General features: G+C 45.2%; 1 protein-coding gene across 4 annotated transcripts in view; it reads left to right on the top strand.

Annotated features, from left to right (window-relative positions):
- SIPA1L2 (signal induced proliferation associated 1 like 2) overlaps positions 1-22,785 on the top strand; it is a 217,210-nt gene that overhangs the window by 34,478 nt on the left and 159,947 nt on the right. The window contains exon 2 of one of the 4 annotated variants that reach the window (XM_059900960.1): positions 14,194-14,240. The exons of the other annotated variants lie outside the window; for them this stretch is intronic. The gene's annotated coding sequence lies outside the window, so the exon portion shown is untranslated. The remainder of the gene's footprint in view (positions 1-14,193; positions 14,241-22,785) is intronic. 4 annotated transcript variants of the gene reach the window in all.

The following is a 22,785-nucleotide window of genomic DNA, read 5'->3' as shown; positions in this document are numbered from 1 at the left end:
TCCTGTCTGGTCCAGTGGGAACACCTGGCCCCTCTCCAGCACCTCCCCAGCCCCCCTGGTCCCCTGAAGCCGGGCAGACCTGGGGTAGAGGAGGAGGTGCCAGGCAGCACAGGACCTGCTGGTCCCCGTGCCCAGGACTGATTCCAACCCCCTGCCGACCAACGTGGAAAATTTCAATACTCTTTTTTTTTTTTTTTTTTAAACCACATCCCTGAAATTGTAAACAGTTGAATTATTTTCCAGTTTGGTCAGGGAAGTAGAGAATCACATGTGAAATATTTTGGTAATAGGCAGAGTCACTCATTTTTGTTTTACTAAGTCTTTCCGTTCAAATACCCTTGGCTGTTTTCTCATCCTTCCCGTTTGGGATGGAACCTTCACACAGGGCGCCGGGGGGTCCAGCAGGGCCGAGAGGGAGGAGAAGCACTCCGTCCTTGTCCCCAGAAAACAACCCCCTCCTCTAAGAGAACCTCATTTACCAGCTGTGCCTTTTTTTTTTTTTTTAATTTTATTATTTATTTATTTTTGGCTGTGTTGGGTCTTCGTTTCTGTGCAAGGGCTTTCTCTAGCCGCGGCAAGTGGGGGCCACTCTTCATCGCGGTGCGCGGGCCTCTCACTGTCGCGGCCTCTCTTGTTGCGGAGCACAGGCTCCAGACGCGCAGGCTCAGTAGTTGTGGCTCACGGGCCCAGTTGCTCCACGGCATGTGGGATCTTCCCAGACCAGAGCTCGAACCCGTGTCCCCTGCATTGGCAGGCAGACTCCCAACCACCGCGCCACCAGGGAAGCCCCCACCTTTGCCTTTAAGTAGCCCTTTGGCTTGATCAAGGGTTAGTGCCTCTTGTTTGTGCTAAACTGTATTGAGGAAACCCTTACAAAGCACAGCCGTTCCTGTTTGTATTACTGCGTTTTCAGTGGATGGATTTCAGTTCTCTCTTTCAGGGGTTACTTCTCGCTCCAGTTTGCTTCCTCTAGTGCCTGGTAATGAATTTGCTGTTTGATACTGTGACTTAAAGGCCTGCTGTTAGTTGGAAGAGCTCAGCCTCTTCCACTGCAGGACCATTTAATCTTTTTTATGGTGGGGCACATATAGGAGAAAGGCAGCAGTGACCTTGTGTGTGACAACTTCTGTGGCCTGGGCCCGACGCTGCCAGCTCCACAGAGCCAAGGTCCTTTACAGGAAGTAGGTAGACCTGGGGTCTGAATTAGCCTCCGACATCAAGTTCTTTGTGCTTTTTCTCTATACCTTCCTCTTTCCAGAAAAGAATGGATATGAACTCAAAACGTCCCTCTTCCTCTAGCAACTGTGTTAATGTTGATGCTTTTACTGAGTTACGTTTCTTTCTTTTCTTCTTCTCTTTCTCCTTCTTCAGTTTTTAAACTTCGGCTTAAATCGGTTACTTTCTCCACCCCCAGTTGTGCACAAAAATAAATGGAGCCTTATGGAATCTCACCGCTCAGACTGGTGGCAGCCGCATTTTAGAGAAATCCAAAAGAGTCATGGGGCCTCCCTGGTGGCGCGGTGCTTAAGAATCCGCCTGGCGCGGTGCTTAAGAATCCGCCTGCCAATGCAGGGGACGCGGGTTCGAGCCCTGGTCCGGGAAGATCCCACATGCCGCGGAGCAACTAAGCCCGCGCGCCACAACTACTGAGCCCGCGTGCCGCAACTACTGAAGCCCGCGCACCTAGAGCCTGTGCTCCGCAACAAGAGAAGCCACCGCAATGAGAAGCCCGCACACCGCAACAAAGAGTGGCCCTTGCTCGCCGCAACTAGAGAAAGCCTGCGCACAGCAACAAAGACCCAATGCAGCCCCCCACCCCCCAAAAAAAGCGTCATGATGGGCATTCTTAAGATAAATTCTTGAGGCTCTGAATAGCTGGCCTGATAGAACTCCCGAGATAGGGATGGGAGAGTGTGGGAATGGGGACACGGAGACGGCGTCCTGACCCATTGTGTGGTCCCGTAAGGTGTCCGGGGATCTTCTTTCCCAGGGAGATGAACAGACGATGTTGCAGGCCTGCACGGGTCTTGCGTCCCTGGACTGCGGGTACTTCCAGGCGGGCCGTAGAGGCCTGCAGAGGAAGCCATTGCTTGTGCAGAGATGAACTTCCTCTTTTGCTTGGGGGTCCCAGTCCTAGAGTAGGTGAGTTTTGAGCTGCCGCAAGAGTGTCCATCTAGCTGCACAAGTATTGTTTCAGGAATTAGAAACTCTTTTTCCTTCTCTGAGACTCATGCTTTCCTAAGATAATGAATTTTCTGTCTTACTATTCTTGTACCTCAAGCATTCCACTTTTATGAGTGAGAGTATATGAGCATTCTTACCAGTCTTGGGCTGGGTTCAGTAAAACCGATTTATTCTAAGATCACCTAGTGAAGTTGTGGAATTGTCAGAGAACAGAGGGAAGATCTAAGTGAAAAACAGCAAAGTCTGGAATCCAGTGGAAAATAGGTCTTTGCCCAATAAAGTATCTGACAACTGGGTTATTTGTTAGTTATGCTGAGGGTATTTTTAGAATTCAGTATCTGTCTCATCCTTAGGTTTCCAATTATTTTGATTCCCCAACATACGCTAAAGGATACAAGAGAAATGAGACTGGAAAAAAATAAGTTCTACAGAGATCAGCCCAACTGAATCTTACTATGGTAATTAATTGGCAGAAAATCAGTAATTCAGCGAGAAGTCTCAGCCAATGGTGGCAAAAGACAATGCAGTGAATGTTGGTGAATTTGGGAGAATGTACAAGTATCAGTGAGCTAATTGCGTGAATTTACATACAGGGTGACTGTATTGTCACACGAGACTAGTCATTTGGGAAATTTATAAGAGATTAACGGAGACCCAGATGTTTAAATTCTTTACCCATTTGTCTGTCCCTAAAGAGAAACTTCAATAAATGTGTATTTGGCTAATGAATTAAAATAGAACTGCTTTTTTTGCATTATCATCTGATGACTAAGAAATGTTAGTTTACCTGCTTTCTTTGTTTCTCAAGTTTGTTTCCTTGTGGGAGTTGCCATCTAAAAGTTCCTTTTAAAATGTTTTACTCTCAGAACCTTTTTATACTCTTGAAAATTATTGAGCACTCCAAAGAGCTTTTATTTATGTAACTTATATCTATTGATATTTTAGCCCATTAGAAATAAACCCCAAGAGATTTAAAAAATCATTATTGAATTAAAAAAATAATAAACCTTCTACTTGTTAATATAAATACCATTTTTATGAAAAGTATCCATTTTCCAAAACGAAAGAAACCTTATTGAGAAGTTTTATAATTTTTTGCAAATATTGCTAATATCTGGCTTAGTAGAAGACAGCTGGTGTGTCTCATCTGGCATTTGCATTCATTCTGATATCACATTGTTTTGGTTCCCATGTACGAAGAAAGTACAGCCTCACACAGATAATGTAGATGCAAAGAGGGAGTGTTTTAATTTCTTTTTAGATAAATGTGGATTCTTCTTTGATACTATGCTAAACAAGTGGTAGTTTCTTAAAGGTTGGTTGAGATGTAGATTCCGAAACCCTAGCTATGAACTTTTAAAACTCTGTTCATGATTTTGAATATCACGCATTGGTCATTTGGAAAATCTCGCAAATGTTGATACATTTCATTTTGCAATATAAAAAAAAATTATATCACCAATGAGAAAAGTCTAAAGACAATATAGGGAAGTTGTCAGCTTCACAGTGGATGTGGACACACCAGTTTTCCAAAAGCCCAGTTTTTGCATGAAAATCTTGACTCTTATTTTGTCAGTGTTTTCCTTGAAAACAGGCCCGTTTTGTTTCTTTTCTATAAAATGTCTTCCAAAGAGCCATATCTGAATAATCCCAGTTTGTATATCATGCTTTCAAGTAAAAGGTGGTGTTTCTTGAAAAAGTGGCTCATCCACCCCACAGCTTGGTCTCACAGGTGCTTTTCCTGGAAACCCCAGCTGCATGCAGCGTGGGGCTTTTGCTGTGCTCTCCCCTTTCATCACACAGAATGTTGACAAGCACGCGCTCCAGGACCGTGCTTTGTTAAAATTATTTTACTTCTTCATCAAGGACATTGAGCGAGACCCTCCGTTCATCTGTTGGTTCATTTTAACTGCAGTTGTGCGATATGGTTACTAGAACAGTTTGGTGCCACTGCCTTGGTTGTGCTAAGGTGCCAGCAGTTTTACATGTTGTTACTTCTGTGCCATGGATGCAAACAGGCCGATAGTGTCTTAGAGTTATTATGAAAGTTTTTTTTTTAATGGATTTTTATTGGAGTATAATCGCTTCACAATACCGTGTTTCTGTTGCACAACAAAGCGAATCAGCCATATGCATACACATGTCCCCACATCCCCTCCCTCTTGAGCCTCTCTCCCATCCTCCCTATCCCACCCCTCTAGGAAGTCGCAGAGCACCGAGCCGATCTCCCTGTGCTATGCTGCTGCTTCCCACCAGTCAACTATTTTACTTCACACATCCCACTGAAGGGCCTCCAGGATGCCAGCAGGGCCACAGTTTACACTTTTGAGAACCGTTGCTTTATGACCTTTGGGAAAGGTGCTAAATGCGGCAGGAGCTAGACCTGATTTGTCCTAATTGAGGATTCCAGAAATGAGATGGCTCATAGATGTCGTGCTGGGCAGTGTGCGGGCAGGCAAGGCGTTCAAGGTGCTGGAGAGAGGAGCTTTCACTGGGGGCGTCAGCTCATGCATCCTGAACATCTAAATCAGTGCCTGGTACGTTACTCGAGAAATATAGGTAGTACTTGGAATAATTAGACTGAGAGTAATGGGTTTATAAATTCAGTGGAGTTTTAAAAGATCAAATTCATCAAAGTCTATTTTTTTCTTGTGTTATAAAGGTAACAAAAAAGTTGAGAAATATTAAGTCGCAGAGCCCCTACCGTCCCGGGCTCTCCTGTGATACCGTAGCCTTCCTTGGTCCCCTGGCCTTCGTAGGTCTGCTTCCCGTTCCATCGAGGTCCCTGTCCCAGCTGTGCAGAGTCACTCCAGCAATAGTAATTGCAGCATTTGTCAGTTTTAGCTTCAAAAGCCGACAAGTGTTTTTCCTGATGGGGAGATGCGCCCCAGCGTCAAGGACAGCGTCAAGTTGGTAATGAGATTAATTCTGCTGGGTGTGACAGTGTCATTCACTCCCGTGTTCCCAGTGTTTTTGCTCTGTGGTTAGTGTTTAGTCAGTTTACTCTGCTTTCTGTGTGTGAGGTTTCAGAAGTGTGTTGTTCCTGGGTGTTTGCAGAAGAGGGAGGTTTCTCTGCCTAGAAGAATACCTTGTCGTGTCGATCAATGCTTTTCTTTGTTCTACCTTAAAAGAAGTTTATCTTGGTAATAGTGAGGACTAATTTATACTTTTACGGGTTAGAATTACTGCCTTTGGACGTGTGTGTGTGTGTATACACACACACGAGCATGATATATATGTATGTCTCTGTATATATAAATAAATAAATTTAAGTCATTCAGGATGGCTGGTTACTCGTGAGTTGGTATTTCGCGCCATTTTATTTTTCTCTTCAGTTCTCTGATTTTGTGTGATGACTTAGGGCGCTCTTCCTGTGAACTGGGGAGACTCAGATTAGAGTAAGTCTTCTAGAGCCTGTTGAGATGAGGACTGGTTTCCTTCCCCTGCTCATCCCATTGGGGGTCCCCAGTCGCAGAGGAATCATGGAGATAGAATGATAATGTCTACATAAAATGAAAATGTCCGACGAAATATTAATAAATACCTTATTGGACGTCTGCTCCTGAAGATGTGGATGAGAGAAACCTGGACATTCTGTTTTACAACTGTCTGCTTAGTTGATTTCACGGTGATAAAGACAGGACCCACATGATCGAGCAAATAGCAGAGGACGGTGTGGGCAAAACTGTAGCCCCTGCCCCAGCCCCATCTCTGTTCTGAGCAAAACAGACAAGGTTTAGAGGAGGAACCGAGTCTTGCATTTTGCTTTCCTGTGGGATTTTTCTGGATTAGCTGATGAAGCCAAGCTCAGTAAATATTATCTTCGTTTCCTGTTGGCCTTTTGTTTTGAAATATCATTCCAGTTCTATTCCCTACATAGTTTTCTTTTTATTACTATTATTATTTTTACAGAGTAGAGGTACCACCTTTTCCAATCTTGCTCACTACGTTTTTCTTACTTTGAGCCTGTGAAATCTTTCATTCAGTTCAGCAGGCCCGTACGGAGTGTGTGAAAATCAATAGCTGTCTTACTACCAAGCCCGCATCTTTGCTTTCTGCCATTTCTACAAACCCTGTGATTTGCACGGTCTGTACCAGCATTCTCTCCTCTCTGCTTTTTTCTCTCGTCAGGTTATTAAGATGAAGGGAACCTTGTGATGGAGAAAGAATCTCCCAGGACGGGTTTTCTGCCTTTGTTCTCTTCGTGTGGTTTCACTGTTGTACTTATTTACTCTTTTATTTGTGAGCAGGGCCTCAGGTGTCAAGCTGTTGGCCCCTTTGGAGTGGAAAGACATTTCAGAGGTGAGAGAAATAGTACGGAAGAGAGAGGAGGAGAAGGGATATGAAAGAAAAAGATTATTCCTCTTGCATCACTTTCCATTTATGCAAAATTCTCAACCTTTGCCCTGTCTCCCACCCACCCCCTCCAACCGGTGCCCCACTTTACTTAGACAGAAGCTGTACCTAGTAAAATTGTTCCTGGCTCCCACGTTAAAATTATGTTATTATTCGTTATGTTTTACACACTGGGTCGAGGATAGGGGTGTTCACCAAACAACGGCAGGACTTTTTGCTGGTCCACCATCTCCCTAAGCAATCTGAAAAAACTACTCTCTGGGTGTGTGAGCAGGGGTGGCAGGACAGGGACCTGGAAGAATGGCTGGAGAGATAGCCGGTGGCTTGGTTGCCATGGCTGAGAGTTTGGACTTTATGGTGTTTGTGGGGCAGGTCGAGCTTTTTAGCTTTAATTAGCATGGGTGTATTGGTTCCCAAGGGCCTTCCTTATTTATATCTTATTTGTGGAAAATACTGGAAGAGCCCAGAGTATTGCCTCCACCACATCAAGGCCATCCCAATAGTCATGGTAATTTAGTTACTTCCTCTTCAAAGTTCAGAGAAAAATTAATGGAATAAATTTATGGGGAAGGGATACAGACTTTGAATTGATCGTACCATCATCGTCAGCAAATGTAAGCTCTCCTGCTTGTGATTATTCGTTTCACCAACTATTCATTGATTACCTGTTATGCCTAAGGCTTCTGCTCATTAAAAACTCACAAGTGAATTATTTGTAAAGAAATCACATATGAGGCGGACTGAAAAATGTTAGTTTAGAGCAAAAGCAAAAGGTACAAGTAATGGTCTTTGGGAGGCATAGAGAGGAAGACACTGTCTAGGAAGTTTTTCTCGAAAACGTTTTCCCCCTGGAAATGTCTGAGAAAGCTTTGTGACAGTGAAGGCTGCTGGGTGTATTGGGTGATGGGAACATCTTGATAAAAGGGACCAAACCAGGAGACCTTGTGGGGGGGGGTGTGTGTGTGGTATATTTATTTGGGAAAGGTCATTTACTGCATGCTGTGCTTGTCAGGTCAAAGGTGCTTGGCTCCGCCTTATGGACTTATTTGAAGGCTATTTCAAGATTGAAGTTATGCACGGTGCAGTTTTGAATAGGTGTGTTCATCTGGGCCGTTGGTTATGAGCAACAGAAACCCAGCTTAAACCTTCTTAGGCAGAAAAAGAAAGGTCCAGTAACTGGGAGGTCTGGGAGGAACATGCTTTAGACACTGTTGGATCCAGGGGCTCCAGCATTGGCCCGGAGACGCTTTCTGTCTTGTATCTTGACTCCCCTTCTCTGCTTTGCTGAGTTCTTCAGCCCTTCCCGTGGGATCACCAGGATGGCGGCCAGCAGCTCACATCCTCCTGGCGTAGCATCCTCAGTGCCAACCGACTTCCATCTCCCGAGATCCCTGCATTATCCTAGAAAAGACGGAGACGGCTCGCTTTGGTTCTGCCCCCTGATCTAGCCACTGATGCGGTGGCAGGGAGGTGCCCTGAGCGGCCCAGGGGCAGGGGGTTCCGCCCAGAGCCAGAAGAGGTGGTGCTGGGCAGACAGACCCTGCGGCTCCGTGGCTCAGGTGGCACGAGAGGACACGTGAGGGAGGACGGGGCTGTTAACCCAGGTTGGGAGCAGGGGTGGTCGGGGAGGATTGCGGGAAGCACGGGAACTCTCTTCTGTACGTTGAGGGAGAGGTGCTGGCGGGTCATTCATGTGGCAGTTGGCTGATGGGGCACAGAGAGATGGGTAAGGCTGGCCTTGTCCCCAGACAAGCCATTGATGATAGAGGTAGGCATGGAACAGGCCAGCCCACGGGGGAGGAGATGGATATTAGGTTGAATCACGAGCTGCTATTTCAGGTCAGCGAGGCAGGGTATTGGTGATTTCCTGTGGTTCAGCCTGTGCCGTGGGAATTCCGTTTGGAAACGCCCAGTGTTCCTTCTTTAGGCACACACCTACCCCCCGTTCTTATCCTCAGCGGCTCTCAAGTCTCTGCGGACGGCTTTTCCCTTTCCTTTTCCTTGCCTGCCTTTTCCCTTCTTTCCCCCTCCCGCTACCTCTCCCTTCTTTCTTCTCTTTTTGGGAAATATTCTTCAGGTGCTTTTAAAGCGCAAAGCACAGTGCTTAGTACTGGCTATGCAGTCGTGAACCGGACCTGGTCCCTGCCCTCCTGGAGTCTAGAGTCTAGACACAAAAGCACAGTGTTTAGGGCCTGATGGAATTCTCTCTGAGGAGCGGTGTTAACAGGGCTGATGGATTTCTCTGTGAGGTGTGGGGAGGCATCCAATCCTAGATTCTTCCTGACTCCCCCTTGGGCTGGGATGGAGGAGAGGAAGGCCTGCCTGAAAGCTGGATAGGTATGTACCTTCCTGACAAAATTGAGGGGTGAAGGGACAGAGCTCCCCCTGCCCCCTGACTCTCCACACCTTTGCTGTGGTCCAGGTGCTCCAGTGTTACCTGCTCTACCCTTTTCTTCCCCGTTTCTCTCCTCCCAGGTACGATTTGGCCTCCTCCTTGGGCCCCTCACAGTACCTACTGGAGACGTCTTCCATGATATTCTTTGGACACTTGGTCCCCATCTTCTGTGGAGAGGTTGGCCTCCTCTGTTAGGCAGAAAGCTTCAGGTGGCAGCAACTCCTACAGGGACAGCGTTTAGGGACGGGTTTGGGCGCCGGAGGTGCTAAGTAAGTATTGTTAAATGTTAAAGTACCTTCGAAGGGGCTCTGTTTCCAGTTTCTTTCTCCCTTCTTATTACCTCTACTCAACTTACAAAAACCACCAGAGTACATATACAGTGGAATATTATTCAGCCTTAAAAAAGTAGGGCATCCTGTCCTGTGTGACAGCGTGGATGAACTTGGAGGACGTTATGCCCAGTGAAATAAGCCAGACACAGGAGGAGAAGTGCTGCGTGATTCCGCTTAAAATCATCAAACTCAGAGTACAGAGTAGGATGGTGGTTACCACAGGCTGCGCAGGTGGGGAACTGGGGCGGGGGGGCAGGGGTCACTGTCCAATGGGTATGAAGTTTCAGTTATGTACAAGGAATAAGTTCTAGAGCCTGCTTTACAGCGTCCTGCCTGCAGTTCACAGTATTGTATTGTGCTCTTAAACATTTGCTGAGAGGGTAGATCTCATGTTAAGTGTTCTTAGCACAATTAAAAAAAAATATATATATATATATATATACAACAGCCACCAAAGAAAAAACAAACAGTACCTGAGTGACAGCAGTGCTTTATGTTGGGCCAAAGTGAAATCACAGAGGGAAACATCTCCGTGAGAGGCAGCCCCACCCATGTGGAGAGTCTCATGGCGCTGACCTGATTCGCAGTGAAAACGGACCTCTCCTAGTGGGCAGACGTCCAGGTTTGTAACATAGTTTAAAGCTGAGCTGACATCTTCTCCACGATTTAGACACCAGCGTAGAAGTAGACCTTCAAATAGATGGGACAGTGCTTTCAGAGACCGCTGGGGCTCCGTGTGGTGTGTGTGTGTGCGTGCGTCTGTCTGTCTGTCTGTCTGAGTACAACTATTTGAAGCAGTCAAGCCCGGTTACCGGCGCTGGTGAGTGGTCGCTGGTGTTGAACATCGGGCATTGACAGGTGAGCTGGTTTCCAGAATGCATTTCCTGGAGCAAATGGCATACTCTGCAGAATCCCCCGTGATTCAGAAATTCTCTCCTGATACGATAAGCTATTTGAACCTGGCCCTGGGCGCATATCCGCGTGGGCTGTGCTTCTGGAGTGGGTGAGGTCTGGGCTCGGGTTCCTGGCCTCATGCTGATGGGGAGGTGTGACTTCGCCTCATTGATCTGGGGGAGGTGCTCCTTCCCGCTGGCCCGGATGCGGGGAGAGGTGGTACCCCTTGTGCACATCGCCAAAGGTCACAGGTGCACGGACAGAAATCAGCACCGACCACTTTGCCCCCTCGGAGACATCTCATCATTTTGAAAGGAATGTTTATTTTTAGGACAAAGAACGAGGCTAAAACTTGGCCTTTCTTGCCTGCCCTGAGTGCTAGCAGGCCTGTCCTAACAGTCGACGGAGAAACGGTGACTTTTTGAGGTGGAGGGAATATTTGTATTCTTCTCAGTGGAAAGAAAATATTTGCCTTCACTTTCTCAGAACCTGGATTCGCTGGGGAAACAGCTGAAGAACCTGCTTGTCGGGACAAAGGGCCAGGCCTCTGTGTGTCTGCAGATCTGGTTTTCTGGCAGAGCTTCCTGTTGAGGTGTGAGGTGCCTCCCTGAGCAGCGGGGTGGAGGTGGGGGGAGGAGGACGGTCCCTCTTCCTTAACGCTCTGCGACGGCCCCAGCCCCAGGTCTGCTGCTTGGGAAGCCTGCTCTGCAGAAAATGCACTCTTTTTTTTTCCTCCAAAGCCAAAACAATAGCTAGTTGCCTCATATAAACCACCTGCTTGGTAGGAAATGAAGCAAAACTCTGGAGTCCCCAATGCCACTCGGAGGATTTGTGGTTTCCCTTCCTGTCGATAAACAAAAGCAGTTGGTTAAAGGAGCAGGGCATTAATTGTTTCCAGGATGTTTGCTGTAACAAAGGAAGGAAAAGTGCCTTTTACAGAGTTGCATTCATTGTGTGAGGGGTATTACCACAAAATTTAAAGCCTCTCTGCTGGAGAAGGGAAATTAACTACACGATATTTAGTCATGAAACACAGACTGTTTAATCGGTAGGATTTTTTAAAAATTTTTTTAATTTAATTTATTTTTTTATACAGCAGGTTCTTATTAGTTATTCATTTTATACATATTGGGGTATATATGTCAATCCCAATCTCCCAGTTCATCCCACCCCGCCACCCCCAATCAGTAGGATTTTTAAAGACTTATTTTGTAAACTAAAGTTGAGGGTTTTATAGTAGATCAGCATAAAAAAAAAAACCGTAGAAAACAGAGAGCCTCTTTAGAGAAGAAAAGATGATGCCTAAAACTTTGAAAAATAGTGATGCTTAGAGGACTTGAATTTTTCTTTTTTAATTGTACAAGTGCATGCTTTGTTAGCCAGAAACATTTATCATCTGTAGTGCAGGATTGTGTCTGCCATGTGGGCTGCCCCAGGGTACTTTTTGGTGTATGGAGTACTATGCCTGGGTACCTTGGTGGGTGTGCTCCAAGGTAGAGCCTTGACTGTCTCCTTCACCAGCTCCTAACACAGGAGCTAAGGACCAGGACGCAGTCGGTGGACATTTGCTGCGTGGACGAATACTTGGGTGGATTTAATACATTTAGTGAAGGTTGAAACCGTAACATAAGATACCCATTAATGTATTCTTTTCTGACTGCTTGATGTTAGGAAACCTTTTTGACGAATGCTATTTTTGAATTGTGGTAAGATATATATAACATACATTTTACAATTTTAACCATTTTAAGTGTTCAGTTCAGGGGCAATTAAGTACAATTAAGTTACATTCACGTTGTTGTGCAGCCATCATCACCCTCTATCTCTGGAGCATTTTCCTCTTCCCAAATAGAAACTTTGTACTCATTAAACAATAACTCCCCATCCCCCCTCCCCAGCTTCTGGCAACCACCATTCTACTTTCTGTCTCTATGAATTTGACTCCTCTGGGGACCTCATATAAGTGGAATCCTACAATATTTGTCCTTTTGTGACTGGCTTATTTTACTTGGCATAATGTCCTCAAGGTTCACCCATGTTTTAGTATGTGTCCCAATTCCCTTCCTTTAAAAGGCTTAATGATACTCTGTTGTATGGATAAACCATAATCTGATGGGCACTTGGGTTGTTTTTACCTTTTAGCTATTGCAGATAGGGCTGCAATGAACAAGGGGGTACAAATATCTGTTTCAGTCCCTGCTTGCAATTCTTTTGGGTATATATCCAGAAGCAGAATTGCTGGATCATATGGTAATTCTAGGTTTAATTTTTTTTCTTTTTTTTGAGGAACCCACCATACCATGCTTTAGATTTTTAAGCTCAGAATGGCTTGTATTGGCTGCACAAGTTTTGTCGTGAGAATTTCTTTCCACTCCCTCCCTCCCTGCACATAAGCTTAAATTCAGCTACAGTTGAAGGACTAATAATAGTACATCTTCACCCACTGTTTCAATGTTTCATAAAAATTGAGACAGATTGCAAAAGGTGGGCTTTTGAAAGCCAAGGCCAATTACAGCCTTCTTGATAGGTCACCCTATGATGTATCAGGGACACCGGTTATACTGTGAGGGAGACAAGAGATGTAAACTGGACTTGGAGGGGTATGTCTTTTGCAGGCAGCAGAGAAGCCCGGTCAGTGACGTTTCATCCAAACTGTGCACTTGCACTGTTGCATCCTGAGTCTGTCCAGTGTCACGTGGGAGAGTGGGCCCCAGCCACTTTGCTCCAGTTTAGTTTGCAGAAATTCTCATGATTCCTATTTTAAAAAAAGGATGTAGTAAAAGATCATGATCTTAGGAGCCAGGCCGACTTGAGTTCATGCCCTGCTCTTTGTGACCTGCTGACTTTGGGCAAGTAACCAGTCCTTAGAGCACCCGTCTCCACTCCAGGGGGGCAGAAAGGCTGGATTTTTTTTCTTTCCTCTTTTTTTTTTTTTTTAATTGAAGTATAGTTGATTTACAGTGTTGTGTTGATTTCTGCTGTACAGCCGCGTGACTCAGTTGTACATATATATTCATTCTTAATTAATTAATTAATTAATTTATGGCTATGTTGGGTCTTTGTTTCTGTGCAAGGGCTTTCTCTAGTTGCGGCAAGCGGGGGCCACTCTTCATCGCGGTGCATGGCCCTCTCACTATTGCGGCCTCTCTCGTTGTAGAGCACAGGCTCCAGACGCGCAGCCTCAGTAATCGTGGCTCACGGGCCCAGTTGCTCCACGGCATGTGGGATCTTCCCAGACCAGGGCTCGAACCCGTGTCCCCTGCATTGGCAGGCAGATTCTCAACCACTGTGCCACCAGGGAAGCCCCCTTCATTCTTTTTTTTTATGTTCTTTTCCATTATGGCTTATCACAGGATGGTAAATATAGTTCTCTTGGATTTTTTTTTTTTTTTTTAAGAGGATTGTGAGTTTGGAAATGACATACATGAAGTATTTAGTATGGTGCCTGGCACATAGTGCTGTGTACCTAATACTGGCCACTTCTCCAAGCAGATGCTGTTTAATAGAAGTGAGTACCAAAATAGCCGCCTGGGGCAGCAGTTCTCAACATTTTGGTCTTGGGCCCCCTTGACACTTAAAAATTACTCAGGATCCCAAGGAGCTTTTGATTATGTAGCTTATCTCTACTGATACTTACGATATGAGAACTAAAATTGAGACGTTTTAAAATATTTCTTAATTCATTTAAAATGGCAATAAGCCATGTACATCTTATTATAAGTAAATACCTTATGAAAATCACTGTTTCCAAAACCAAAGGAATTAATGAACAGAATGGCCTCGTTTTCCATTTTTGCAAATCTCTTAAATATCTGGTGTCAGAGTATAAGCTAGATCCCTCTCTCTCTTTACACCATGATGTGTCAGCCTCTGGGAGACTCTGCTGCACTTGGTGTCCTGGTGAAGATGGCTTTGACCCGTGGACCCCCGGAAGGGTCTTGGGAGCCCCCCGGGGCCTCAGATCACGCTCTGAAAGCCGCTGAGCAGGAGTTTTCCCGTGGGTCTGAGCTGGGTCTCTTTCCTCTCTTGCAGGATCTTGCTTTTGGCCATGCGTGCAGGAACTTGCTGCCGCCGCTGAGGTAAGCCAGCCAGGAAGGCCGGACCTGCAGAGCCATCCTTACCCCCATGCTGCCTCCAGCTTGAAAATGGGCGTGTGTGTCCCATGCATGGGCTTTTCAAAAAAGATTGTTTCTGTTCCCCTAGGCTTGCGGATTGAATGTTTTTTTTTTTTTTTTAAAGATTCTATACTTTAATTTATTTTTTATTTTTGGCTGCGTTGGGTCTTCATTGCTGTGCACAGGCTTTCTCTAGTTGCGGTGAGCAGGGACTACTCTTCGTTGTGGTGCGTGGGCTTCTCACTGCGGTGGCGTCTCTTGTTGCGGAGCACGGGCTCTAGGTGCGTGGGCTTCAGTAGTTGCAGCACGTGGACACAGTAGTTGTGGCTCGCGGGCTCTAGAGCGCAGGCTCAGTAGTTGTGGCGCACGGGCTTAGTTGCTCCGCGGCATGTGGGATCTTCCCGGACCAGGGCTCGAACCCGTGTCCCTTACGTTGGCAGGCGGATTCTTAACCACTGCGCCACCAGGGAAGCCCGCAGTTCTGATTTGTTCCTCCTCAGCGGACAGGGGTGAGCTTTAGAAAGCCCGTTTGGCTTGGAGTTGCCTAAATTTCAGGCCTCAGAAGGGGTCGCTAGCGAGTTCCTGTGAGTGTCCCTTGATGTGTGTAAGAGGATATGATTTTAGAAATTGCGTTGTGCATCTCTACACGGAGTGTCCCTGAGATGAAAGGGACAGTGTGAGCTTAATGGTGGGTAGAGGGCTGCTCCCCTGCTGGAGCTCTGTGGCAATGGTGAGGGGAAGGGGAGACCTGCACGGAGAAGACGGTGATGGAGGGAGGGGCCTGGAGGCGACGGAGGGAGAGGTGAAGAGGACCAGGGCTTCCTGCATGAGTTCCAGCTGGCTCTGCCTGGGGTCACCTAGATGCTTCCCTCAGACACAGAATAAAGGCAGAGCCAGGGCTCCCTTCCTGTGTGTGCGTGCTCACAAATGCTGTGTTTTCTGTAACAGCAGGAGATAAGGTGGGTTTGTGAAAGAGCTGTCAGAAGTAACCATCCCCTGGCACATTTGGTCTCTGGCCCTGCATTACCAAAAGTGGATTACCACTCTTCTCTCTCGGTCTACACGTGCGCGTACACACACACACACACCCACACACACACACACACACGCACACAGTTTTCTTCCGCACTAAGAATGTGTTACATCCATCATGGCCCTTTACCCTCCAAGTACTTGGGTGTGTTTCCTAGAAATAGAGAGATTCACTTAGTTAATAGTTCAGTGATCCTCTTGGGATCATTCAATACTGATGCGTTATTTACAGCTCATCTATAATTTGTGTTCCAGGGGTGTCATCTGACGCAAAGTGTCCTGCCCGGTGCTCCGCCTCCACACGGGTCCAGTCTAGGGTCAGGTCCTGCATTTAGTTGTCACATCTCTTGATCATCTTTATTTCTGCAGCCTCTGTCGTTGATGTGTGTTGGTGCATTTTGAAGTCTGTGGTCTGAGAGCCTGCATTTAAAAATGTTTTTAAGTGGGCAGGCACTTAAATGGTGGCAAGGTATTGTTGGAGGAGAGAGTAGATATCCATCACATGCTTCCTTATCACAAATTATAAATTCGTGATATATATGTATATATGTATGTTGAATGGTGAAATTGTGAAAGCAGTGGTAGGAGAGAGAAGAGGAGGAATCAGGGAACCGATAGTAGAGCCTCTTAGCCTGAAAAGGCTGTTCCCTCTTAAATGTGGCTTCGGTGACTTGGCTGAGTGCTAATGAACGCTTTGGAGGCAGAGTAAATCCTGAGGGGGGACAGCGATAGAGGGAGATAACGTACATTTCAGCACAAGAAGCACAGGAAGTGTTACCTCGGTTTGTTTTAAGGAAAGACCCTCCCTTTGTTCAGCTGGGCTTGTCCCTGCGGAAGCCGGTGATGAGTTCATTCTGACACCAGCCTGCCGCCAACCAGGGGCACCTCCTGCGGCCTAGACACGGCTTTGACTCTCCTCTGTCCTTTACTGCGCTTCCCAGTACCTTGGGGAGATGGCTGCTGTCTGGAACGAACCCTTTCTAGGTTTTCTCTAGTCGGTGTGTACAGCAGCTAACCTAGAGGCCGTGGTCTCCAGATTAATTTCTTTACGGCTAATTCTGATGAACGATGGTGTGGGTTTATTATAGAATATACCACCGTATAAATGTTTGTGACACATGCTCATGATATAATTTTAAGCATCCTTCATTTTGTCAAAAATTATGTGCTTTAGTTTTTAGATTTATAGATGTATTCAGTTCAGACAACACAGAAATCCCCCCTGTAATCTCACTCGCCAAAGGCAATCTCTATTGATAGACCTTTGAAATCTCCATGCACACTTTTTAAAAAACAGAAACAAAAAAACAAAAATGGGATTAGTCAATACGTACTGTTTCTCTGGTTGCTTTTGGTCACTTACCAATATTTTGTAGACATCTTTTCATTGTCAACATTTAGGTAGTTCCTGCCTATTCTTTTTAATGGTGAATTGTTTTTTATTGTGTAGATAAGACTATAATTTATTTAACTAATCCCTGTTGGAGGACATTGAGGTGCTTCTTAGTTATTCTTAACAAAATGTTTGTATATAGACTTGTACAACTGAGTACACACGCTTAAAATGTCAACGGTGTTGCCAGATTGCCTTCCAGATAGTTTGTGCTCACGTATGATTCCTTCACTGACCTATGAGTGAGCCTCTAGCCTTCACCAACAGTGAACATCTCAATGTTTTGTTTCTGATTTTAATGTAAAAACTATTTCACTGTCTTAATATTTATGTTCTTTTTTTAAAAATGAATGCTGAAGTTAGACACCTTTACATGTTTATTGGCCACTTGTATTTCATTGGCCCACTTTTGAATTATTACATGTACTGATTTTTTTTTCAAACCTCTTTATTCAGATATTAGCCCTTTGTCAAATCAAACAACTATTTTTGCCAATTCTTAGTTTTCTTCCTCTCCTCTCCTCCCCTCCCCTCCCCCTTCCCCTCCCCTCCCCCTCTTCTTCTTTCTTTTTCTTTCAACTGTTTAGTTGTTTATGATGTGGATCCATTAGAAAATCCTGAGTTGAAAATCCTTTCAGGGCTATTTTAACATGGGTTATAATTATACCCCAGTTAAAGGTGATATCACAAATCTGTACAACATATGTGTTGTTAAAAAATATATATAAGTGGAGTTCATTTGCTTTGGTTCTTTTATTTTGCCTTTTGCAAGGCCCTTTATTCTCGCACAAATTTATACGTAATGAGAACACTGTAATTTGTAAATTCTGTCATAGCATCAGAACGGAGGAGATGCTGTACTCCTTGCATAATCCTGTACAGATACTTTTATCATTCCATGTCCTCATTTCTCATTGATGACGTTAGGACTTATTTAACCTTCATACAGGCTTAGAAGCTTGTTTATCAGAGGATTAGAAGACTCGTTCTGTGGGATAAGTCAATTATTATCATTAGGGGATTACGCAGAAAAATTGGAACTGAGCTCCAAATTCTTATTCTTCCAAAGATGAATAAAATTTTCCAAGACAGCCGGTACCATAGTGTGATAGTGATGTGCATTTCATCCATCTTTCGGATTTCTGGTAAGAGTTTTTAACTCCTTCGGCCTCAGAAAGCTGCTGTTTTGATGCCGGGACTACCTTGTTCCTCCCCTCCCTGCTCTCAGCTTCACCTTCAACCTTCTACCTTTCTGGAATGAAAATAAATATAGGCAGGGTGGTGCTAGTCTTCCTTGTGATTCTGTTCTTTTTCCTTCTTGGCCAATTTTGTTACGGCCAGTAGAATCCTAGGACTCTATGGACCTCTGGTGGGGGGGGCCATCATTTATCTCCATTTACTTAAAATGTTCTCAGACTGGTAAATTCCTCATCGTCCTGTCCAAGTTTCTGAAGAAGCATCCTAGTTTCTAGGTTAGATCTCTCTACGAGGGGAACAGCGCTGGGGGGGAGGTCATTTGCTTGCGGACAACAGCATTGCCATGTGGTGTCAGGATCAGGACGTCAAGAGCGAGTTGGAACTCTGAAGTGGCTTGGACGTCGAGAAATGCATTAGCCTGTACAGAAAACGTTCAGGTGATCTCACATCTCTTCCTCAAGGTTGTCTTTTTTGCCGCTTATCTTCATAGCATTTAACGGTGGGTTAATATTTTCCAGGTTGTGTTTAAAAACATTTCATTCCACATCTAAATCTAGCAGCCAGATTTGGAAAGGTTTAGCCACCTCAGGCAGGCAGTCTTAAAATCTGAAGACCTCAGGGGAGAGAGACCGTGAGCTCCCCTGTCCCATGTGTCCTGGAGGGTGATCTTGTTCAGTAGATGTTTACTGGGTAATTTCTGTAAGTGGAGCCCTCTGTTAGGTGCCAAGGAAAACAAGATGATTAAAATGCAGCCCTTCCCCTTCAGGAGTTTGTAATCTAATGGGAGAGGAAAAAAGTACATACAAGTAGCTCTAATACAAGGTTCATTTACTATAATACTAGAGAGCTGAGATGACTGTGGAACTCTGCCCCCTCCAGGATGTCTGGCACATTCTAGGCACTTAATACACACATTTCAGTGGATAAATGAATGCATTTAGACATGTACATTTTGGTGTACTTTATTCATAGCAAAAAAAGATGTGTAGAAAGATGGTTTGTGGGATTTTATATGGCCCCAGAGGGTATGAGAATTTGTTGAGGTCACTAAGGGCTTAGGGCAGGCGGGGCAAATTCCATCACATAAACCACCCTTTCTCCTTGTGTCCCAGAGGCAGTCCTACTGGTTCCTCGGCCTCCTCCTCCCAAGCCTGGGAGAACTCTTAGTTTTCTGTTCCCCCTGAATCCATCACTTGAACCAAGTAGGATTTGGCCCTTAATTTGATGGGTCCAGCACCTTGGTTTCTTGTGGACTGATTCATGCTAGTCAGATATAAAACACAAAACCAAACCTGCTTTGTACTTGGAATTGTTTTTCTTGATGGACAAAGTGAGATATGTGTTTCTTGATAACTAGGGAATTCTTTGTTTTAATTCTCTTTTTCCAATTTCTCGTGCTTCCTGTTAGTTTCTAACTGGTTGAGTACATGACAATGTGCTTTATGCCCATTGTATTACAAGTAATTTTTTTCCCAAAATGTAACCCTGATCAGTTTGATCACACACGAGAGGGACCTTATGATCGAATGTGCAGACACTTTTAGTCGCATTCACAATGTATTCGCAGGCCGTTTCCTCTTCCTCCTAATAATTACGATTGTACAGTATTGCAGCTTTATTTGTTTACTCTTCACTATGTGGTAGGTACTATTTAGTACTTCACCTATCTCATCTCATCTGCCAACGGTCCTTTGAAGTAGGTATTATCATCCCCCTTTTAGAAATGAGGGGACTGGGACTTCCCTGGTGGCACAGTGGTTGAGAATCCGCCTGCCAATGCAGGGGACACGGGTTCGAGCCCTGGTCCGGGAAGATCCCACATGCCACAGAGCAACTAGGCCCGTGCGCCACAACTACTGAGCCCGCACTCTAGAGCCCAAGAGCCACAACTACTGAGCCCACGTGCCACAACTACTGAGCCCGCACTCTAGAGCCCAAGAGCCACAACTACTGAGCCCACGTGCCACAACTACTGAGCCCGCACTCTAGAGCCCAAGAGCCACAACTACTGAGCCTGCACTCTAGAGCCCAAGAGCCACAACTACTGAGCCCACGTGCCACAACTACTGAGCCCACGTGCCACAACTACTGAAGCCCACGCACCTAGAGCCCGTGTTCCGCAACAAGAGAAGCCACCGCAATGAGAAGCCCATGCACCGCAACGAAGAGTAGCCCCCGCTCGCCGCAACTAGAGAAAGCCCGCGTGCAGCAACGAAGACCCAACGCAGCCAAAAGTAAATAAATTTATAAAATAAAAAAAAAAAGTTAAACATACTGATATCCTGTAAAACCAGATGGAATCCCAGCAGTGCTTTAAGGATGTGTGCTGGAATAATACGGAACAACTACTGTTGGTTCTGATAGAATAATATGAACGACCCACCCACGGCCTGAAGACCCACTTGAAGTATCAAGCCTCTCAAAACACACTTGTCCCTAAGGGTTATGAACGCCACATCTTTGACAGCTTTGTTGACTCTTCAGGGGCTTTTTAGTTTAAATGATAATTCTGCGTGATTTCTGAAAGGTGAATATGACCAATAAGAAAGTCAGTGTATTAGGGGTTATCATTACGAAACGTTTAAAATGCCCTGTCAAACATTGCATACGCCTTCTACAGTGTTATTATTCGGAAAACACCCACAGTTTTGTGCTGTAAAGACAGATCCTGTGTATTTCCTTAGTGACAAGATGCTCACGCCCGTCTTCGTTCGGGAACCTGAGAGCCAACATGGCTTTTTCAGAGAACACATTGTAGTTTTGTAAGTTTTCTTTCCTTTGTTTGTTTGTCTTTATTAAACATTTCTCTTTGGAGGAAAGATCAGTGGAAAATTTCATAAAGGAAGAGTTCAGTGAGGAACAATGGATGGGGTTAAGATGTTGATTCTGAAGTAAAATCATTGTTTTTCCTTGATAAAAGCAACTTGCCTTGGTAATTAGCAGAGTGCCGCATAGAAGCTGAGAAGAAAAGGAACTGTATCCTCTGAGAGTCCTTCCCAACTCCGCAGTCTTTCTGCCCCAGGTTTCTGTGATCTGGGAGGCTGTAGTCTCAGGGTCCTTTGGTCCCCTTCACACCTTGAGGCACAACAGGAGTCAGGGGGTGGCAGCCTTCCCTTCTAGAAGGTTGTTTGTCTAGAGAGAGGAATAGAGTCTACCTGTTTGGTGAAGTGAACCAACTTTTTATATTTAATAACCTGCTAACAAACGTGAACATATTTCTAAGGTCAGATTCTTTGATTCTCTCTTCCCCTCAACGTGGTGGTGACACCAGCTGGTAGTTACGAGCACTTTCTGTTCCAGGCTGTCCTTTCCTTTGGTGGGAACAGCTCCTGGGCTGTCTTCCCACCCTGCAGATGAAGGCACTCCGCGGACAGAGCTGCTCCAGAGACTTCGGAAGGAGAGTTTAGCTCTTAGCTGCCTGTGCTGGTGTCGCACGTATTTGCAGAGACAAACATCTAGCAAATGGGCTTGGTGGAAATAGTATGATTTCGTGACAAGAACGTGAAAGGACTTTCATTTTAAGGTTAGACAACAACAGGGTGTGCTATCCACGTTGTCAGATTATTAACTTAATGTCACCTTGGGCAATTTACTTATTCTTTTATGTGTCACAGTTTGGATATTGGCAAAATAGAGATGATAAGCTATGGTAAGATTTTTATATGCATTCAGTGAGGTAATGCTTATTACAACTGATCTAGCTATTTTATTCGCTGGCTTTCGGTTTTATCTGATACATGCACTAAAATCTGTTTGTAAAACACTATTATTTTCCCATCTCAGCTTTATTGTTCCCACAGTAAAAATCCATGGTAGAATCCCTTTTTTATAAATACATTGAGAAAAAGGAAGGAAAAAGCAAAGGCGAAATTAAAATCGGGAATTGAGTATTAAAATGTGGGTTTTCGTTTTTCACTTTCTTATGATCTTATCTGACTTTTTTTGGTAGCCGCCTGTTGTGACTTGATTTTTATTCTCTCCAGTGGTGGTTTCTAGAAGAGTAGCACTCGTGACCTCTGGGTGGCCCAGCCTTTGCAGGCTTTGTTCCTGGTGCTTATGTAAGCAGATAGGTTAAGGGGGGGTGGGTCCTGGAGAAAGAGAACCAGGAATGGCTTTCTCAACATAAGAACCCATCTTGGTCTAAGCCATTTTGTGATCTAAGCCTGGCCAGAGTGCTCGCTATTGAACAGGTCTCAGTAATTAATGATCTTAAGGGAGGGGATGCAGAAACAAGGGAGGAACAGTCAGGAAACCATAGTGCAGCCTTGGGACAGGGTCCTGGTTCCTAAAGAGATACACGTAATAATATACCTTTGAGTTCTGCAGAAACTAAGCCCCCGCCCCCCCCCCAGGTGGAGGATGGAATGATGCAGTTGACCCTCCTGACTTCAGTCAATTAAAGCTTGGACTCTGTTGACCTTTGCCCCAATTCTGTGCTGAATTCTCCTCTGGTCAAGTCCTCTCATGAACATGCATGTTCCCTTAGCTTAAAACTTCTCCAGTTTTGCTGTTGGGGGAGACAAGGCTTTGGGAAAGACCCACAGAGTTCTCCTTACTTGCTGCAAGTACTTATAAATCCTTCCTTTGCCTGCGCTTTGGCTTGGTTGTGTCTGTTGGTTCGACACCCACCGAGAGGCGAACCCAGTTTTCCGGTAACACCTACCCCCGCCCTCCAGGTTTTTCTTGGCCGCCCCGCGGCTTGGGCAGTGGACCTGACTTGACCTAAAAGCTTTGTTGTCTTAAGCAGTGGTTCTCAGCCCTAGCCATCCGTACGAATCGCCCGAGAAGCTTTTAAAAAGTGCCAATGCCGATATTTAAAATTGATACTTAAAAACTGACTTGGAAACTGCATTTGTGACATCTGTATCTTTAAAAACTTCCCCAGGT

This window comes from Balaenoptera ricei, chromosome 16, assembly GCF_028023285.1.
Source record: "Balaenoptera ricei isolate mBalRic1 chromosome 16, mBalRic1.hap2, whole genome shotgun sequence".
NCBI classification, from domain to species: Eukaryota; Metazoa; Chordata; class Mammalia; order Artiodactyla; family Balaenopteridae; genus Balaenoptera; species Balaenoptera ricei.
Note: the sequence above shows the minus strand (reverse complement) of the source record. Positions and strands in the feature narration are given on the sequence as shown.